This window comes from Sorex araneus, chromosome 2 (genome assembly GCF_027595985.1).
Source record: "Sorex araneus isolate mSorAra2 chromosome 2, mSorAra2.pri, whole genome shotgun sequence".
NCBI lineage: Eukaryota > Metazoa > Chordata > Mammalia > Eulipotyphla > Soricidae > Sorex > Sorex araneus.
Genome location: NC_073303.1, coordinates 144367030 through 144379998, shown reverse-complemented (window position 1 = coordinate 144379998; position 12969 = coordinate 144367030). Strand labels below are relative to the sequence as shown.

The 12969-nt window shown below is 38.1% G+C and overlaps 1 protein-coding gene across 1 annotated transcript in view; it reads left to right on the top strand.

Annotated features, from left to right (window-relative positions):
- GAP43 (growth associated protein 43) overlaps positions 1 to 12969 on the top strand; it is a 103094-nt gene that overhangs the window by 41066 nt on the left and 49059 nt on the right. The window lies entirely within an intron of this gene.

The window sequence follows — 12969 nt, the reverse complement described above, 5'->3', positions numbered from 1 at the left end:
CAGAAACAGATAGATTTCATTTAACAGTTGAAGTTAGTTGCATATTATACAATATGATTTTAATGGGGGAGTCCACCTTACAATAATGCAAGCACATATTTCACTTAGTGAAAATGGTGGGAGGAAAGGTTATGAATCATTTAGTCTAAAGATGAAATTTGATTCAGAAGACAGACTTGCTGACAAAAGACAGTGGATTTCTGGGGATTTCAACACCAGCTCTTCATGCACTGAAAGAGGTCCATTCTGAACAAGATGGACCAGTGCTTTAAGAGAAAGTTTTAGGACCATGCACGGGTTCAGAGTCCCAGTTTGGTTGAATTTGATGCCTACAATCAGAGCACCTATTATTTTTTTTTTTTAATTTTGGGTCAAACAGGGAATACTCATGGGTATCTTTACTCCACTCAGAAGTTACTCCTGGCAGTGCTTGGGGTACCACAAATTATGCTGGGGATCGAACCTGGGAGGGCTGCATGCAAGTCAAACACCTACCGGCTGTTCTACCCCGCCAGTCCCACCACCTGATAATTTTGTGGAATTCCTGACTTGACCAGATTATTGTCTGTTCTTGCCTTTTGTAAGTCTGTTTGTCTTGATAACATAAGTCACTCTCCCAGTTGTCTCTGCCTTTGGGTCTTCTGGGGGTCATCAGAGTGTCAATGTAATACTTTTTATGTCAGGTTCATTTCATTATCTATACATATAACAAGACAGTAGGAAAAAAAATTCTTCAATGTAGAAGGTGGGAGTTGGGACGAGTCATGACACGAATGTGGATTTTTATCAGACACAGGACAAAGAAATGCTTAATAAGCCCCATATTGTAAGTGGTCTGAAAGGACCCCATAGTCAACGAACAGCAGTGGAATTACTTGTGCCTCAAGTGAAGGTGTGCACACAAGAAAGGCAGAAAGTGTGGACAAGACAACCCATTCCATTAATTTCTCAAAGGTTGAAGTAGTACACTTTTTACACTGTGATAAGCAATAAGGATTATCTAAAGCAGGTGTTTTTGGAGGGAGAGAGGAGAGAATTGAGAGTGGGCATATTACTAAACCATAGCTCTTAGTTTAATTTGAAAAAATATGCAGTATGGGACTGAAAACTTTCAGTGTCTGTTTGAAACATTAAACATTAGGGTATAATATTCAGGTGATATTCAGACTTTGGGTAAAAGAATAATCGTTGAGGGCTAGAGAGATAGAAAAGGTGGCATAGCACTTGTCTTGCAGGGGCTGACCCAGGTTCAAATCCCTGGCACTACATAGCTCCTGAGCACTGTTGAGTGTACCAACGCTTCCCACAAATAAAAGGATAATTTTTGTTTATGTCTTCCTTGCACACCTCTTCTTACTACCAACTTCACTACCAGCCACCCTTTTATTAACCAAATTCTCCATAGGAAATTAAGCCTTTTAGTGCATGTTTATAGGGTGCTTCTATAGCATGGAACAATGAATTGATAAACTTTCACAGAAGGTGCAAAAGTACTTGGAAGTTTTATTTTGCTGCAGTCACTAAAATTTGATATGTTTGACTTTGAGTTTTTCTGGGAAGAAGCTAGGAGATTATTCTAGCCTAAAGTAGAATTATGGAGGTGCCCAACCACACACAAACATACACAGAAAAGAAGCTGGTTATTAGACTGCCCTGAAAATGTTGGTATACCTCGTATTGGTTGTAGTCCTGACTTGACAGAGAAATATGGAGGATCATTGACTTAGGATGAGTAAAACAGAATGCTGGAAGAACATTCTCCCTATATGGAAGCCTTGAGCTCAAGATACTCTCCAAGACTTCCTCAATATTCCCCAATATTATGTATGACATAATCTGTAAAGCTCCCTCCTTCATTTATTTCACAGTAAGCCCAGACTTAGTGCTCAGTCTAACTTTTTGGTTTATGTGACATGGTATATGGGATACTTATGGTGCATTTATCTGTACATTAAAAAGAGTAAAGGAAAGCAATTTTCATTGACTCCAAGGCCTCCCTAGGATCTGACTTTCTATATCTTTTGTTTTAGCCCAGTTTAGCCTAATGATTCCAACTGCAACATGGGTTATCAAAAATCACTGCCTGTCTGGTGTATAAGGAATAATTTAGAAGTTATAACATTTGCCTGCTTAGTCCAAAAACAAATATGAGGGATGTTCTTCCCCATTTTGAGTGTTTTCTCTTCTCCAAAAGCTGCTATGTTATTCTTGTATAACCATGAAGTATGAGTTATGCTGATATCTTGTGCCATGACATACACTACCAATAAATTTTTCTAGTGACCCATGTGATATAAATAGTGTGATACTTTGGGTGAATATAATGAAAGCAATTAGTATGCTATCTATGGGATATTTCCCTATCTTCTCCACTACAATTGTGAGGAAAACAAGAATAGCTGGCTTAAGGAAAAGGCAGCTATTTAATGCAGAAACTGACTGACTGAATTTAATTCTCCGACCAGAATAAATCACTAAACCTGCTCTTCACCACCTGCTCTTTACCACCTGCTCAAACCTTCCTTCTCCTAAGAATGCATGAAGGTGACTCCAGTTTATTCATCTGCTTTATTTTCATTTAATTACATAGCTATATTTCTTGATCTAAGGCTTCCCTCCCTCCTTTCCCCCATTTTGCCTTCCCAGACAGCTCTCTGATGTTTTCCCCCTCCTGCCTTCAGAATTAATAGGAAACCAGAGCTGTTCTCAACATCTCGAGTGTGAATCTCTCTTGTCAAAATCTTCACAAGGAAAATGAGTCACAGCATCACCTGGGTGATGAGGTCCTGATACCACGGCCCCTGCTTTGAAAACTGTATCTGTACTGTTCTATTGTAAAGGGATTTTGAAAGGGGAGATAAAATTGTGGGTGGCTGCTCTGAAGTCTGCCCTTTGAATATTTGAACTTTCCTAGCCTTGGGAGCCTCTGGGTATGGCAAAGCCCTACTCTGGATCTCTCACACTCCTCTCCACCTTTGCACCTTTCCTGCACAGCTTGCGGGGAGTTGGGGCGGGGAGGAAGAGTGTGTGTTTGGGAGGAGGGACCTGCCAAGAGATCAGCCCTTGGTCTCTCAGAGTCCTTTATCTTATAAATAACCTGTGCAAGTATTTTGAGTTCAAATCCTGAATCTGTCTCTAACTAGTCAGGTGGTTTTGAGTAAGTTGATTAAAATCCCTCTACCTTAGTCCTTTATCAGCTAAATAATAGTACCATTGCATAGTCTTGTTTAATATAGCCAATATAGGTATAAATATATTTAATAGATTTTTGTAAGATATATATAAAGCATACACGAAGGTGATATGATAGTGCTTGATTTATAGTGCTATATTAAATTTTAATATCTTATCATTGATTCCAAAAATCAGAGAAAACTTTATAATCATTCCCCTTAAATACACATAGACCTAGAAAACTGCCTTCTCTAGCAGGCTGAGAATATAGGTCAGTTTAGACACAGAGCATTTGAAGCCCTAGGTTTGAGGTTTGAGTCCCTGCACTCTAAGTATATATGTATGTATATATATATATATATGCATATGTTTATATATGTGTGTGTCAAACCTTCATGAGCTGTCACAGAGGATGAACCATAAAACATCTGTCAAAAAATGCACTCACTATTCTTCAGAATGTAGCAAATTTCTTTTCATTTTTAATTGACTATTTTCAAGCAGTTTTGTATAAAAGTCTTAAATAAAAAATAATTTACAAATGTTATTTTATTTAATCTTTAAGAAAATTTGGCACAGTAGTGTCCCAGTACCAGGATGAGAGTCAAATTCCAAAGAAATTTCAGGGACTGGGTATGCATATCAGTAGCAAAGCAAATGCCTTGCATGTATGAGACTTCATTTCAATCCTCAGTAATGCAAAAAGAAAAAGAAGAGAAAGAGAGAGTAAATATAAGCCCAGTACTACAAGGGCATATATTTAAGCAGTGGCTGAGCCAGAATTTAAAATCAAATTGTTTGACCCCAAAGTTGTGCCAGGGGACATATAATCAATAAATGTCATCTAGCATGATAACCTAGAGAAAACTGGATGCCAGACAGGAAGCAGGGGTGAAAGGGAAAATGACAAAGACAATAATAGCATGAGCACATTAAGACTTACTTATGATTTACTTATATTTATTTATTTAGGATCTTAAATATTTGTCATGAACTTCCCACCACCAGCTTAAGGATAGAAATCCAGTTAAAATTTTTAAAAATCTATTTTTTTAAAATAAATCCTTTATGCTTTAACCTGACTGCCACACCCATCTCTAAAGAAAATAAGCATTTATTTCTTCCCATGGAAAAATTCAACAGCATATCTTCTAGAATTAGAGAGAACTACATTCTTATTCTCAAAAAAAAAACCCTTCCTTTATCATGCAGTGTTTTAATAGGTGCTTAATTTTGTGATTGATCTATAATATTAAAACACATGCATAGAGGCAGGTGGGAGGTAGGAGAGGGAACCTGGAACACAGGTGGACGGAAGTTGACACTGGTGGGGGGGATTGGTGCTAGAACACTGAATGTCAAAAACCCAACTATGCATAACATTGTAACTCACAGTACTTCAGTAAAATAAAATTTGGAAAAAAAACCTCTCCATGCATAGAGAGTGATGCTGCTGCAAAATTCTTCCCACTAATACCTAAATATATATCTAAGCATTGTGGAAAAGGCAATATGATTGCTGTGCAAGGATAGTGTCAGAAGAAATCAATGAACTTCTCATCCTTTTGACAGAAATCCTGAGGTATTTATTTATTTTTTGGTTCTGTCAATCAAATTCAGGGCCTCAGACTTGCAATGCTGATGCTGAGCTATGCCTCTAGTCCTGACACGAAGATTGTGGGGGCACCTCTCATAAAATCTGAAATGTATACCATTAATTCCATTCATTTATACAAATATTCCCAATAGTCTTAAATGGATATTATAATTGCTATATTATTTAGTGATACTTTCTGAGTGTTTAGTTTGAATTCTTAAACAGAACAGTCTTTTAGGTTTTAAAATGGAGGTGGGGCCCAGCAGATAGGGAAATTACCTTTCATGCAGTCTACCTGGGTTCACTCTCTTTCGTCTCATATGTTTTCCTGAGCTCTGCCAGGAATGATCCCTGAGTGCAGAACCAGAAGTAAGTTCTGAGCACTTATAGGTATAGCCCCTGAAAATCAAAAATAAATACATCAATAATAAGTAAGTAGATAAAATAAAATGTAGGAGATTGATTACTTAGTTTTAAATCCCATTATATTATTTGTGATACTTCCCACTAATATATTTCGCAACTTTCTTTTTTAAAAAAGTTCTTTTATTTTGTAAAGAGGAATAATCAAACTTGTTCTATTTTATTGTTATTCCTTAAGGAAAAGCTTTATAAAGTTAAAAGTATTTTCTTTAAATGCTGTAATATAAAAATTCAAGCTTTGGGGCCAAAGAGACAGTATAGCAGGTAAGTTGCTTTGCACACAACTGCCTCTGGTTTGATCCCTTGCACCACATGTGGTCTCCTGAGCACTGCCGAGAGTGACCCCTGAACACACAGCTAAAAGTCCTGAGCCCAAACAACAATAATGCTTTTAAAGCTGAGGGAATCTCAAAGAAGTTCTTTTTTCAGTTACTATTGACTAGGCTTCACAATGACGTGCACTCTGATGATGCATAGTGAGTAGCCCACTACATAATGCACATACACTCATACACTCAGCCAGAGCCTGACTAACTATTCCATGAAAATAGAGTTGGAAATACTAAATCATGATGGCTACTCTCCTTAGTGCTAAAGTTAAGACCTTATCAAAAGTCTGACACCTGTCACCATAGCTTTTTTTTTAAAATTTATTTATCTTTTGCTCTTTGGGTCAGACCCTGCGATGCACAGGGATCACTCCTGGCTCTGCACTCAGGAATTACCCCTGGCAGTGCTCAGAGGACCATATGGGATGCTGGGAATCGAACCATGCAAGGGAAACACCCTACCCCACTGTGCTATCACTCCAGTCCCTGTAACCATAGCTTTTACCAGAAATAAATCTCACCAGATATGAGTAAATACCATAGCTTTCAGAATTTGTATAGACTACTATTTTATTGGACATAGCAGAAATAGAAATGAATCCATGGAATCAATATATAAAATAGTAGCTAACTTTTTGTCACATGGGAAGTTGTTAGGTGAAGGATATATATATTAATAATAATAAATAGACCTTTGATTTAATTTTCACCCAATGTACTGTAATGTACTGTACTGTAATGTAATGTAATGTACTGAACTAATGTACTGAACTATATAAGGAATGGTTCAGGAGTCTTGGCTATCTAAACAAATTTCCATGTTTTAATAATAAGAAAGAACTGAGTTGATTGCTATAATACATATTTGACAATATTGTGCTTCCTATTTGAGGAGAGATTGCTCAGTAGTATTATAGAGTTAAGGAAAAGAATCTTTCCGTCCCCACTAGGGATAGCGCCCATCATAGTGAGAATTTACATTGATATGCTGAAAATGCCTTTGCTATTTATTAATACATATTCACTTATTATAATGGTAGTATATAAATTTCCATGAGATGATAGTGGTGATGATGATAATGGTTATGAGAAAAATACTAACATTATCATGTTTTGGCTATGGACAATGTGTCAGGACCACACAAAGTAGGTTAGGTCACTTAATCCTCATTAGCTCATTGAATATTCACAATAACCCAGTAAAGTAGTTCTGTTAGTCTCCCTTGATAGATAAGTAAACTGATGCTGATTTGTCCAAATTTAAATAATTTGTAAATAAGTAATTAGAATTAAATGGCAGAATCAAGATCAAACCTACACATGTCTGACTCTGCAGCCCATGTGCATATAGACCAGGAAATAGTGGTCCCTTACATTCTAGCTTTAAATATACTGGGAAAGGAGGGTGCACAGGGATGCAGCCAGTGGTAGAACATGTGCTTTGCATATGTGAGGCCTTGGGTTCAATCCCTGACACTAAAAATTAATAAAAATGTAAATCAAATCAGTGGCTGAAGAGATCCTACAGAGGTTGAAGCATTTGTGTTCCATGTGCTAAAGTCCATTTCAATCCCCAGCTTCTCCTGTGATCCCCTGAGAACTACCAGGAATGGTAGTAAGGAATAAAGGCAGTCCCTGAACGTAGGTAAGGAATAAGCCCTAAGAACCTCTGTGTTTAGCCAAATACCCCGCTCCTCCTACACCACACATACGCCAATGTTTAAGCCAAGTGATTACAACCCTGAAGAAGGAAAAGCAAAGCAAAAATATTTGGGGAAGTGTGTATGGGAGGCTAGGAAAGTTTCTCATTTTTTAATTTTGTTGAATAAAATGTATTGAATAATAAAATGTATAAAGTACAACTTGTGAAAATGTTTAATTAAAGAAAAGGAAATCAAAAATCACTATTCAGTGTAGTAGAAAAATTCAGTAACTTAAATACTTATTATAACAAATCTAGTATTTCTAGTCTCACAATGGAGACATTACTGGTGCCCACTCGAGCAAATTGATGAACAACTGGACGGCAGTGTTTCAGTGCTACAGTGCTAGTATTTTGAGCACCCAACAAGAAATTTTAGTGTATTTATTACTTGAAAGGAGGAGCCACAGGGACAGGATAATGATTCCTATACAATTAACTTGAATGAAATTCTCTAATATTTTCAGCCTGTGTAAAATGCCATCTTCTAGTCTTTTGAAGTAGTTATGACATACATGTTAAATAGACACTACATAAAAGTAAGCTGCAAACTCATCTCACATCCAAAACTATTGTCTGAAAAGTGCTATTCAAGTGTCCAGTGGTAGATACTGCATAGTTCATCAATGCAGGAACATTTTCTGTGCTGTCCAGGTGTTGTAACTTGAGCTGGTGCACTGTGCTATACCCTTTATTGGAATTTGGGAGCAAGTTCTCTCACTACTGTAGTGTAGTATTTGCAACAGTGAACCTGATATCTCACATTCTTCCTGGGAAATTCCTCAGTCATCATATATCTGTGTTTTCACCTGTCAAGGAACCAGGGGGGGAATAAAGACTTCACTGGACTTGAAAATCAGAGTTTAAAAACGTGGTGACAGCAGTTGTCAAAGGTGTAACAGCTTCACTGCTTCTACCGGCATTCTACTCCCCTCCCCACTGATGCCCTCAGTTGGATCTTCAAAGCAGACAAAATGCAAAGGGAGACTCGTGTAGCCCAGCTGTGCTTACTCATCTTTAAAACAAACTTCTTCCCTGAAACTGCAGAAACCTGAAGAAGAAGAGGAGGTTGACCAATGACCTTTTGTCTCCTCCATTAGAACTCTGCCCTGGGTTTCTCATTGTGACCAGGTTCAAAGAAAGTACCAATGTTCCACTGTGAATTCCTTTCAGACATAGATATATGCCTACTTGCAGTCAACTATTCTTAAAATCAATCCTGTTCAAAATAGTGACTTAATGTGAATTTCACTGCAATAAAGTAATAAAAATAGTGAACCATTAGTATATATCTCTATCTTTAAATATGTGTACATATCAACTTTATTCTGCTATTATGGGCTGCATAAGATTTTATAGTCAAAAACTCTCCTTTATCTTCCTCTTCTCCCCTATCCTCCCTCCCATCATCTTTCTTTCCTCTCCTCTTTACCTTTTCTTTCCTTTCCTTTCCTCTTCCCTCTCTGTCTCTATTTCTCTCTCTCTGAAAAACTTGTACTTGTTATACTTTCAATATCTTCAATCCAGTTTCTGGGGCCAGACCAATAGTATGCAGGCAGCTGACTCAGGTTCAATCCCCGGCATCCCTAATTGGTCCCAGGAGTAACTCCTCTTTCTAAAATAATTTTTATTAAAAAGCCATGATTTACAAACTTAGTGATAGTTGAGTTTTAGGCATGTAATAATTCAATAGCAATTCCTCTACCAGTCTTACTTTCCCTCCACCAGTGTTCCCAGATTCCCTCTTCCTTCCAACCTCCACTCCACTTCTGCCTGCCAACTTGACAGTGATTGCCCTTAGATGTCATGTTTCCATTTCTGCTGAATCTGTATAATGGGTATAAGGTTGAATTCAGATTCAGGAATTAGCCCTAAGCATCTCTTGGTGTGGTCTCAAACCCCAAACAAACAAAATCCAGCTTCCTTAAATGTAGACTGTAATCTCTCAGTTCTTTCTGCTACTTGCCACAAAGTAATTTGAGTACCTCTAGGGGTATCCACATTCTTGGAAACAACTCATGAGGTTATCTTGACCGTTCTCTCCTAATTCTCCCTCTTTCATGACTCTTCCTTCCCACCCAGTCTTTCTCCTGTCCTTTGATCTTCTTTGTATGATCTTTATATCCTTGTCTAATCTGAGTCTTTCTAAATGGTCATTTTAATATTAATGTCATGTTTAAAAGCTCAATCGGATTATGTGGAGAGTTAACCTGGCAGATGATTTGAGAGTGAGGCAGAGTGAAAGTATCAAATAATTTCTTTTATCCATGTACAATTTTCTCTTGATGTCCCATAGACGCATTACTTCCTCTTTTTTGTGTTTCATTTAGCTTTCTAGAGTTTCATCCCCCTTGTTTTGTGTTCTGAAAAAGAGAATAAGGGGCTGGGACTAAAGAGCTAAGGGTTAGCTGGTAGGGTGCTTGCCTTAGTGCAGAGTCAGGAGTAAACCCTGAGCACCAACAGATTGCCCCCACTGTATCACTGTCATCCCGTTGTTCCTCGATTTACTCAAGCAGGCACTAGTAACATCTCTATTACACTCAGCCTTGAGATTTTGGCAGCCTATCCTTACTCGTCTTTCCCAACAATTGGAGGCTCTTTCAGGGTCAATGGAATGAGACCTATTGTCACTGTTTTTGGCATATCAAATACTTCACGGGTAGCTTGCCAGGCTCTGCCGTGTGGGTGGGAGACTCTTGATAGCTTGCTGGACTCTCTGAGAGGGATGGAGAAATCGAACCTGGGTCATCTACAACTGTCGCTTTCTTGTGTCAGCACAGGGTTTTTTGTTCTCTCTCTTTTTATTTTCTGTTCACCTGACCACTGTGAAATAATTAGTTTGTCTACTTTTGTGAGGAACAGTTTTTATGTTAAAGAACCACTTGCCATCAATACTTAGGTACAGCTGTCCTATCATCTAAGATAGCACATCATTCAAAAAACTCAAAATAAAGTAAAAGACATTAAGAACATGTTGGTTCCAGAGTCCACTCACAACTGTGCGTTTAATAGGGTTCTGCATCCATTTCTGAGCAGAGAGCCCCTGGCAAGGACAGCTGCTCCCGTGCCCCAGATTGCACTGTGAGTCCTGATAGGAGTGGGTCAAAGCAGCAGGAAAACAGTGGGGCGGTTGTGTATCAGAGAACCAAGCAGTGTGGCATGGGAAGGAGGGAGCAGAAGTGCCTCTGCAAAGCACTTGTCATTCTGTCATTCACTCCATTCTTCCTATGATAGTTAGGAGAGAAAGGAGGAAACACTTGTCTTCATTTTGACTGGAAAATGGTCAGTCCTACCTTTATTTCGCAAGTAGCTTGTTCCCTAAAACACATTTGTATATGAACCAACATGTAGATAGACCTAAGGAGCATCAGGCTGGTGTGTTTGTCAAATAAATGTCAGACCAGGCTATGTCATGATTTGTAGGATCTGGGTCAGTGGAGCAGAGCTGGTATGACAGGTGGGAAGCATAGCATGTGTTGGCTTGCTGTGGCTCACCTCCCAAACTGGAGCAAAGGTCAAAATCAAGTTAAGGCCAAGATTGGAGTCAAGGATAGAACTTTTTACTAGAAAAACATTTTTTTTTTTAATTTTCAGCATTTTGAGGAAAAATTGCTGCACTCATCACCACTGAATGAATCTCCCCAGTGCCTAGAGAAGTATTCACAAAAGTAAAATGAATGAAGTCACTGTCACTGTCACTGTCATCCCATTGCTCATTGATTTGCTCCAGCGAGTACCAGTAACGTCTCCATTGTGAGATTTGTTGTTACTGTTTTTGGCATATCCAATACGCCATGGGGAGCTTGCCAGGTTCTGCCATGTGGGCGGGATACTCTCAGTTGCTTGCCGGGCTCTCTGAGAGGGACAGAGGAAACGAACCCAGATCCTCCGCGTGCAAGGCAAACGCCATACCCACTGTGCTATCGCTCCAGCCCATGAATAAAATAATAATAATAACAGTAATAAAATTAATAATAGTGTGCAGAATAAATGGAAGAACAAATGGAGACTGTCAGTAACCTACCTGGAGGGCATCATGGTGGGCAATGCAGCTGTATAGAATTTGCATACCTGCCTCCATATTTCATCTATGACTGTACTTCCTACTTATCTCCTGGTTTAATTTCCATCTGGTTTAATTTCCATATGGAAGAAAGTCATTTGCAGCATATGTTATGCTGTTAGTGTTGTGATCAAGTGGTAAAAATTTTGTATTCTATTCTCTTGCTTTCAGTATCCATGTGATTGTGATGATAACATAACACTATTTTAATTTAAATTGCTTTGAGACTGAGAGATTGTGACTTAAACAAGTGGGAATAGTATTTGTGGGTTGTTTTTTTTTGGCTTAAGAATAACAGTCTTTTTTTTTTGTATGCAAGCTTTGACGGCCTGCTACCTTTATTAGTGATGATGGACCACACGCAGAAGAAAGTAGACATTATGGGACCTGCATTCTGAATAGTTGCAGAATAAACAAGCACCTCCAAGTTCTAGGGCTCCTTTGTGTTTTAAACAATGATGAAAATGGTTTTTAAACTGTAACCACATGCTTTGCCATTGATTTCTTGACTATACTTGGGAAACAATTTTTTCATACTATTTTTTAAATTTAATTTTATTTTTATAAAGTAGCTCACATTTTATATTTAATTTCATTAATATTCAAACACCAATCCCACCACTGTTTCACCTTCCCAACACCATATTTTGGATATTTCCATACCGAACCCCAATCCCTGCCCCAAAGCAGAACCGAAATAATTAATTTTGTATTGTTTGTTATGAATAAACCTCCAAAAATGGTCCAAAAAGTTTTCCCTAGAGGAAAGTGTGTGAAGATTGTTCTGTTTCACCCTGGGGCCATTAAACCCCTCTATAAGAGAACACTAATATATTGTTAAAGGTAAGACTTGTATAAAAATATATTTCTGTAAAAATATATTTCCCTCAAAGATTGATTGCCTTCTAATTTAAATCCCATCAAATGTGGTGTGCTACTCTTGGAATATGAGTGCTGTGAGATATGAAATGTTGCACAGCTGTAAATACTATTTTTTAAATTATCAAGTTTTATATTAAAGTCCCTTTTAGAAATCTTAAAAAAATATCTCTCATCTGGGGCCAGAGAGATAACACAGCTGGTAAAGTGCTTGTCTTGCACAAGGCTGACCTAAGTTCAATCTCTGATACTACATACGGGCGCCCAAAGTCCCTGAGCACAGAGCTAAGAATAAGCCCTCAACACCACCAGGTGTGACTTAAAAAAAAATCTTTGATTAAAATCTATGCTAATCAATGAATGGATTTTGCAGGGGAAAAAACTTTATTTAGGGTACAGGCATGAAAACTGCAGGCAAGTCTTATGAATTCTCATAAAGACTTACGCTTCATTGCTAAATCATAGCCCCAACTCTAGGTTGAATGTACTTTGAAATGGTCAAGTAACTTTGCAAAAAAAGGGTTGATTTTAGTTTGTCAATGGAGTGCTATTGACATGGACAAAAAATACATAGGAAACAAGGCCAGTGATTTTGTCACTCCAGAGAGTGTTGGTTTTCTCATCACATGTTCTCTTTGTCTTCTCCGCCCTGGAGAGCGAGGAGGCTTACTTTGAATTTCTAGACTATCGATTGCCTTGGTGTGATGTACCGCGCACAGAGTAAAAACAATACATGCCGCTTGGCTTGCCGTTATCGAAAGCAAAGGAACGTCATGCCACCTCTCTCTTTTCTCTGCTCTTC